Source organism: Pundamilia nyererei, unplaced genomic scaffold (genome assembly GCF_000239375.1).
Source record: "Pundamilia nyererei isolate P.nyererei 1_Seehausen unplaced genomic scaffold, PunNye1.0 scaffold00135, whole genome shotgun sequence".
Lineage (NCBI taxonomy): Eukaryota > Metazoa > Chordata > Actinopteri > Cichliformes > Cichlidae > Pundamilia > Pundamilia nyererei.
In genome coordinates, this window is record NW_005187536.1 from 612,215 (window position 1) to 621,503 (window position 9,289).

The following is a 9,289-nucleotide window of genomic DNA, read 5'->3' on the forward strand; positions in this document are numbered from 1 at the left end:
CTGATTTTATCTGTTGTTTTTTAATCTATTTTAAATCATGCTTTTTATTTGTTTTTGTTTTCTAATGTCTCTGTAAAGTACTTTGAATCACCTTGTTGTTGAATTGTGCTATACAAATAAACTTGCCTTGCCGTACATAGATGTTTGGAACAACCTACCAGCTGAGTTCCTTCAACCACTGTGGTCACACCAAATACTGATGTGATTTAGATTTTCTCTTTTGTTCATTCGCTGCATTTTGTTGACTGATGAAAATAAATGATTAACATATTCTTTGTTTACAGCATTTTTTCTCACCTAGCTAAAACTTTTGCTCAGTGCTGTATATAATCTGTAATACTTGGATCCCTGCATGTGTAAGATGATATTTTATGTATAAAAGACAGAAAATGTTGCAGCATGCAAAGATTATAACCCAAGCATCTTGAAACCTGAGTACACATCTTTTCTCTTTTCTATAGAAACACTATAATCAAAATCATGCGTTTATGTTGTGTTTGATTTATAAATGTACAGAAGAATCATAAAAGGCTTGGATTCCTGCAGTCGCTCAATACCAAAAAGGTGGAAAAGATTCATTCTTTTTGCTGTTTGCCAAAAAAAAGTGACAGAACTGAAAATAAATCAACGAATAAACCAAAATGAGAGAAATTCTGAATTTCACACCTCTCAGTTTGCTGTGCTAATTAGACAAGAAAGAAATAAAATATGACCAAGCACCTGTGAAGAAGCATGTGTTTACATGAACCCAACTCGAACACACCTTGAGTTTGCATCTCTCTTTTTTCTGCTTCACACCAACGCACACACACACACACCTCTGGGTAATAGCTCAATTAACACGCTGTCACGTCAGGAAACGCGAGCCAACTAAATCCACCTGTCTCCAAGGAGGATAACGAAGTGAGAGGAAGTAATTGATACTATATTCATGGAAAGCTACTTTAAAAACTAATTATGTGTGTATAACAAGCAGAGAATTATTCCGACAGCTCCTGAAACCTATTAGCTGTGGGGATGGGACCGTGTGTGTGTGACAGCGTGACAAAGACACACTCTCTATTTGCCACTGATGCCACAGAAAAATGCTAAAATACATCAAAGCCGACTTTAACTTCACTAAGAAGAAGGAATACTTACTTCACTTCTGTGTAATTTATCCCCAAAATGTGCTTGCACGCTGTGTGTGTTGATCAGTCACGTCAAAACATATACAGACTTACAACTGTGGAAGAAAGAAAAAACCCAAGAAGCAACCAAACCTGTTTTTGTTGTCAACAGCAGATAAGCTGCGTTCAGAGAAAACAGTTTAATGCAAAGAAACACGGGATATGCTCAACATCCCAAAGCTTCCTGCAACATGTGGCTTGTCCTGTGAGGTGCGCTGGTTATTTATTTGTATTTTTGTTTGTCCCTCCAGATCAGACAGGATAAAAATATGTTGTTGTGTCATAAACAGCTGGGAATCATACAGCAAACGTAGCTCATGATTGTGCTTTGCTGTTCCCGATGGTTACAGGGTTGTGCGCTCCAAATTCGTCACCTAGGATTAAGCATCAATGCCAAGCTCTGCTCTAACGTTATGAAGCATCTGATGGAGAACATCTGATGAAAACAACCCGTCACTGTAACTCCGCTCCCTGTTCAAAGTGCGTTGCAAAGGCAGACGTTTTTGTTGCCGTTTAATCGTTTATGTCACGGTGAATTCAACTCAAGTTTGAAGGGCTGTCATTCTGACGCAGTGGAGGAGATCAATGAAGAGCAAAGGGCAGGAGTTTTGAGGTGCACGAGGTGAAGAATCACTTTTTATTTATCTTTTTATGAACACAAACAACAAGCCCGGATTCAGGAGACAGACTTTTACTTTTATCTCTACTTTCAAGATTAGGCTTCAAACTTTCCTTTTTGCTAAAGCATATAGTTAGGGCTGGACCAGGTGACCCTGAATCCTCCCTTAGTTATGCTGCAATAGGTGGAGGCTGCTGGGAGACTCCCATGATGCACTGGGTGTTTCTTCTTCACTCACTATGGGGGTGTCCAGATTCATGGGCTACATCCTCCTGAGGACCTGTCCTTCGTGGCCTATGTGGGCTGGGTCGTTAGAAGTCTATGAATTTGGACAGCCTCCGTCACTGTGATGTAATTGGCCTACAAATGTGACCTCAGTAGGATGCAGCCCATGATCGTGGCTCAAGAGTTGGGAGTTCGCCTTGTAATCGGAAGGTTGCCGGTTCAAGCCCCGGCTTGGACAGTCTCGGTCGTTGTGTCCTTGGGCAAGACACTTCACCCGTTGCCTACTGGTGGTGGTCAGAGGGCCCGGTGGCGCCAGTGTCCGGCAGCCTCGCCTCTGTCAGGGTGGCTGTGGCTACAATGTAGCTGCCATCACCAGTGTGTGAATGACTGGATGTGTAAAGCGATTTGAGCTCCTTAGGGACTAGAAAAGCGCTATACAAACACAGGCCATTTACCATTTTGGACACTCCCGTAGACTCCTCCGAATGCAGCCAACACATGCGTCCTCCTTTTCCCCGAATTTGAAGGATGGGTCGGGTTTATTCTTCGTGGCCCACCATATCCCAGAATTCATAGCGCGGCCCAGCCAATTCCAGTTTCCAACAATGGCGGCCGCTACTAAGTTTGAATATTACTCTTATTAATCTTTCTCGGTCACAAAATAAACTTTTAACATATTTTCAGGCGAGAAAGTAGCTGTGTAAACTTCAAATATCTGCTGGGTTTATCAAGATATCGCATATTTGCAAAAGTGCGCTGACGTTTTCGGAGACATCCGTTACCCACCAGCTCGATAGCTAGCCGGGAGCTCGAGGGTCACCAGAGCCGGTGAGAACGGCACAACTCCCGGCACATCATTTTCAGATCACCGCGGTCTTTTGCTACTCAGGTTAAACGTGAGTCACAGTGTTTTATTTGTTCGTGAGTAAATCGGTTTGGCTGAGATTAAAATTATTAGATTAGATTTGATAAAATAAAATTTTATTAATCCCTCGGGAGGGTTCCTCCCTGGTTTTCACCGTCCAATTTCACAGCCGCTCACTTCTGGCCTACCCGACCTTCTGAGGACCCGGCCCACGTGTTAATCGACCTCTCTAAACGAAATCATACTAGTTATTAATCTCTGTCTCTCGTCCACAGCATGTCTTCCTTCTCTCACCCAATCCGGTCGCAGCAGATGGCCCCGCCCCTTCTTGAGCCTGGTCTGCCGGATGTTTCTTCCTGTTAAAAGGGAGTTTTTCCTTCCCCCTGTCGCCAAGTTCTTGCTCATAGGGGGTCGTCTGATTGTTGGGTTTTTCTGTGGGGTCTCTACCTTACAATATAAAACACCTTGGGGTGACTGTTGCTGTGATTAGATGCTGTAGAATTGAATTGAATGGAAGCCAGTCACCATATTGGCCAGTCAGCCTGTTCCTTCCCCATCTCAGCACACTCATGTTTCCACACACACACACCTGTCATGTGCAAAGGAGAAAAACATGCATATCTGCAACAAGTAAATATCATTGCAGTCGCAGCGGTGGAATCAATTCTCTGTTGGTTTTGGTATTTTCATGGGATTTGTTGACAATGAGAAAAACTTAATATCACCAGCCCGGTGCTCTAAATCAATGCACTTCTCAGTGCAATCAGAATTTGAGGTGAGCCAATGAATAGGGCAATGGGATAGGAAGCAGTAACTCTGAATTGGATTCAGAGGAATTGCAGACCAAAAGACCAGTGGGTTCATGCCCTCTATCTCCTTCCTCACTCTTTTACAAAAAATATGACATTTTCAATGCATGAAGCAATTTAATCTCTCCCTCCTCTATGAAAACGCCTGTAAATGAGCGTCTGTGAAATTAAGGAGATCGCCCAGAGATTGGTCAGTCTGTCGATCTCTCTCCCTCGTTCTTTCTTTGGCTCTGTCCTGTCTCCATCTAATACAAAATATAAGATATTATCAATGCATGAAGCAATTTAATCTCTTTTCCTTTGCGCTCTCTCATATGAAAACGTCTCTAAATGAGTGTCTGTGAAATTAAGTGGGAGAATGGTCTGTTTTCTCTCAGGTCAGTCCCTCTCTCTCTTCCTCCTTCTCTCTCTGCTTCTGTGATCAATCCATTTGTCAGAGGTCAGACTTGTTCCCATCTGGGAGCAGCATTTTGCCTGCCAAACATTCCCTATTACCGTATGTAAATTCATTAATTGCAAACCCATAACCACATCATCCTTATTCTTTGACCTCTTATATCGAGCCCCCGCCCTTCCATTCTGATCCGCACACACACCCAAACACCGTCAGACCCTCGACCCTCATGCAAATAAGAAACAAATAAATAATTTAATATGCAAAAGTCTGGGTCAAATCCTCAGAGAGGAAAGAAAGCAAGAAAGAAAGAGAAATATTATGAAGGGTAAGAAAAAGATGGGGGCTTCACAGGGGCTTAAACAACAAGGCAATGAGAAAGAGAGATTATAGCAAACTGACTGACTGCCTGAATGAAATCAAGGTTTCTCAGAAAAGAGAATAAGATGCAGGGAAAAACATCCTTTTGTTATGTTAAACACACAATCTCAGTGGAAATGTCTTGGCCTGCTTTATTCATCTTAACACTGTCACTGCAAATAATAGCAGAGATTGACACAGACTCTTGCTTTGAATTAATCCCCAAGCAGTTCAAAGAATTTTACACAGAATGCAATGTGTTGATGCCCTTAAGCCGGAGAATAATATGTTTACCGGTGTGCACTTGTAGATATCCACCTACTGTAAGTGCGTAAACTCTTAAGCTGTCTTAGAAATGGCAGCAATTGCAAAGAAGCATTCATTGTATGCTTCCTGTGTGCAAACGGTACGCTCCTTTTCAAGTGTATACAATATGTGCATTCCTGAAGATCAATACAATAAAAAAGGCAAGTCCCCGATTCTGTTCGAGCCTTCCTCGTGTCCCAGAAATTCAGTTTCTGCACAACTGCAAAAGCAAATATGTGTGTGCAGAAAAGAAACATTTGTTGATAATTATAAAATATTTCACAAGCTACGAATACGATGATATGATACGTCACTGCAATGCTCTTTCTCTCCCAGCACATGGTTAATGATTTAATCAGCCCATTTTCATTCCCAGGGCATCAAACACCGCAGCTTGTGTCTCACACTATGTTAACAAGGTGACCTTTGGCGTCTGTGCCGTGGCGTCTCTGGTTTACAGCAATGCAGAGACAGTTCTCAGTCCCAGCTCGTCCCGTATGGTTTCTCGTCACTTTTAATCTGTATGTTTTGAATAAAAGTGAGAGAAAACTGAATTTGTGTGCAAATGAAAACACGGTGCAGCACTGTGGAGGGTGGAAAAGGTGCCTGTTTGCAAACAAACTCGTGACTTTATCACCAGCCTCTCAACCACCAAATCTGCATCTTTAAACTGGCCCATCGTCTCTCTCTCTGTATCATATTGGCATGGCTAGTGCGTCAGTTCACCAAACAATGGCATTGATATCCGTCAGAGTTTGTTCTGAGAGTAGAATAGCAATTTAATTTTTCTATTCAATTCAATTTTATCTAAAATCACAACAGCAGTCGCCTCAAGGTGCTTTATATTGTAAGGTCGACCCTACAATAATACATAGAGAGAAAAACCCAGCAATCATATGACCCCCTATGAACAAGCACTTTGGTGACAGCGGGAAGGAAAAACTCCCTTTTAACAGGAAGAAACCTCCAGCAGAACCAGGCTCAGGGAGGGGCGGGGCCATCTGCTGCGACCGGTTGGGGTGGGAACATTGATTTACCGCTGAAACATGTAGATGAAGTGTTTGGTTCCCTTTTCCAAATCTGAAACAAAGCAAAACAGGAACCGATCTGCAGATCTGCACTGCGGCATGAAGTTATTTTATTTATTATTTATTGGCTCAGTCCCTTTTGTAAGCACAGAGAAACACAATGCAGTTTGCTGGTTCACTTGGGTTTTACTGGTAATGATGAGCTAGTAAGCAAGAACCAGCTACACCTACAAAGTATACTCCTGTCTCGGACTCTGAACCGGACTCTGTCTAACAGCTTCACACGTGTTTGAGTTTGCTCTTAACCAGAAGTAAAAACTACTAAAACTTCACAACAGCCAACAGATTTTGGTTGTTGTCAACACCTCTGTGTTTCATGCCCCTAAAAGAACAGAGACGTCTGTGGCAGCATGCATGTGCAAAGTGACAGACAGCAGGTTATTTAACATCTTGGTTAATTAGAGTCAGATCAGTCACTGATCTGACTCTAATTAACCAAGATCTCTGTGCTTTTAAAGTAAATTCAGATTACTCGTTTCAACTCTCCTCAAAGAAGGACACCGTCTATAACTTACACTCAGTGGGCCAGAGAAGATTTTGTGTCTGTAAATTTGCTTGTTCTTCTGTCTGTGTGGAAGCAAAGGACGAGGACAACAAACAGGAATCAAACTGAAAGCTGTTTTTTCTTTCTTGATTTTGGAATTGATGAAGCAGACGTCCTCTGATGGACTGATGGCCTGCTCAGGGGGTACCCCACATCCCACTCAGTGATGGCTGGGATAAGCACCACCATCCACGTGGGCCTCAGAGGATAAATGGTTAAGAAAAAGGATGGAGGGATGGACGGATACGATATTAAACGTGGTTTCTTTTTTGTGCAGTGACGAGATTTCTATTACAGTCATTTTCGATTTTCACATTCTGGAGTTGTTGTTCGGCTTTAATGACAGTCTATTAAATGTTCTCTTTACTTTTTATTTATCTCAAACAAATGTTTTGAAAACAAAAAAGCAAACAGGGACAAAGAAAGATACGAGGCTAGTTTGTGTGCGTACAGAGAGGTGCCACAAAGAGGAAAGAGGCAGACGGAGATAGCATTTGAAGTGGGAACGGAAAAAAGTACATACAAAAAATAATAAGTCAGACATCACAGCAGTCATAAACTGAATTTTTAACAGGTCATGGTTTGAACAGGTCACAAGGCCGAAGGAGGGAGCGAGAAGAGAAATTGTGAGAAGGAAGTTGAAACGTGTGCGAAAAGGTGTGGATTTAAGTCTCCAGCGCAGAGAATGAAAAAGTCTTTTTCATTTGGCATTCATGTGTAATTGTTGCCTGAACAACACACACAAAAACACACAGACCAGCGCGCACACACACACACACACTGACCTTTAAAAGCTTTCCATGTTTTTGATAACTTGTTCTTTTCCTCTCCTTTCCTTTCATTATAGCTGAGTTTTTTTCTTCAAACAGCACCTGAAAGTACAGTAATGAAAAAAAAAAGCATGCAAGAAAGACAGAAGTGGTCTCCACACTGATTGAGCACCGAGTAGAAGTACAGAAAGTTATGATATTTACAGAGGAAAATGTTCTCTTTATCTTTGGTAATTCTGCGCCCGTACCTGTTCTGCTCCGGCCTTGTGGCCTATGCTATACTTCACTGACAGGCGCTGCATTTTAAAGATGCCAGCATGAATGTTAATGCTGCTTTGGATCAATAGCATTTCTGAGAATCTGACCCTTTAACCTTCAAGAAGGACTAGAGCTACTGTGTTTTTTGTAAAGCAAATCAAATTGGCATTTTCCCTTCAACTTTTACCGCACACTGGTTCATAACCCGTAGATCTGCACATGTTTAGTTCAAGTTTGATGTGTTTCAAAGCTGAACGGTTGTGCTCAGTCACATTTACGTTGTTACAGTGGTAGATTCAGCAGTATATACGGTGTGTATGTCCCATCAGAGCTCTCTTTTGGATCTGTATGCTTTCATAGAGAGGGAACAGCTCTGGCTTTGAGCACAACAGCACCACCTACCTGTGGTGCATGGGTGTGCAAGCTGCAGCTGATCAGAAGTAAAGGAAGGCTGATCTCAAAGAGAGGGGGACTAAGAGAGCTCCTTTGAAGTGAAGAGTTGCACCGAGGTCAAGTTAGAGATTATTCTGAAGTGCAAAAATTCTTCAGAAAAGGTCAAGGACAGAATTATCGACCTGTAAATGACCACAATAGCTCTACAAAAGGTTTCAAAAAAGATGTCTAATTGTCTTTTTGATAGTCAAAACAAATTAGATGAATTTTTATCCAGGGGTACAAAAAAAATATAGCATGAGAGTAGGGAGCATGTGGAAGAGAACCTGGAGAGGTGGAGGTATGCTCTGGAGAGAAGAGCATGAAAGTCGGGTGAAGAAAGACAGAATACATGTGAGTGAATGAGAGGGAGACAGATGGTGAACGTGCAAGGAGTTGAGGTAGTGGGGGTAGCTGAGCTTAAATACCATCCAAACCAACAGAAAGAGCAGTGAAGAAGAGAGTGCAGGCAGGGTGGAGTGGGTGGAGATGAGTGTCAGGGGTGATTTGTGCCTGAAAGATATCAGCAAGAGTTAAAAGGAAGGTTCGTAAGATGATAATGAGACCTGCTGTGACGTGTGGTTTGGAGACGGTGGCGCTGACAAGAAGGTTGAGCAGTTTAGAGGCAAGGCTGAGATGGTTTGGACGTGTGCAGAGGGGAGCGGATATACGGGACAAAGGATGACAAAGATGGAGCTGCCAAGCAGGAGGAAGATCTCAGATGAGTTCATGGATGAAGGAGGACATGCAGAGGCTTGGCGTGACAGAGGAGGATGCTGGGATAGGAGGAGATAATCAGCTGTGGTGCCCTCTAAAGGCAGCTGCTGCTGCTGGTAGCTTCATGCTTTCCCCTGCAGACTTGACAGCTGTCGGTATCTTGTCATCTGACTCAGTAAGAACCCGGAAAATCAAAGTTTCCTAAATTTCTAAACTAACTTTTAACCAATTACTTTAAACTTGTGCTCAGAAAAACTCAAATCCTATGTAAGTATGCTTTGTTTTGAAGGTTTAATGCCCAGTGTGACTCTTAGCTTAGTGTGTTTTACATGCATACATAAGCACGATCACATGACGGATGCATGTTTGTTACTACAGAGAAAAAAAGGAGCTTTTTGCTTTGAAATCTCCGTCACTCCCGCCTCGCCGCTCCCTCACTTCATAGCTTTTTACCTTTTATCTTCATGCTAAACTCTGTTTGCCCGGTTAATCTGAGTTCATTACTTTTTAAACATCATCCTTTCTGAGGTGGATTTCCTCTCTCTGTGTCATGCTTATATATAACAATCGGTTCATCCCTGCTAAAATAAATCTTTACTCTCGGTGCAAAGTGGGACATTAGGAAATAAATAAATAAGAGAATCTGAGATAAGATAGAAACAGCATGTTCGTTAGCTTCCTTGAAAAGAAAACTGATAGCTCGCCTTAAACCTGATGGAGACCCGAGCTTTGA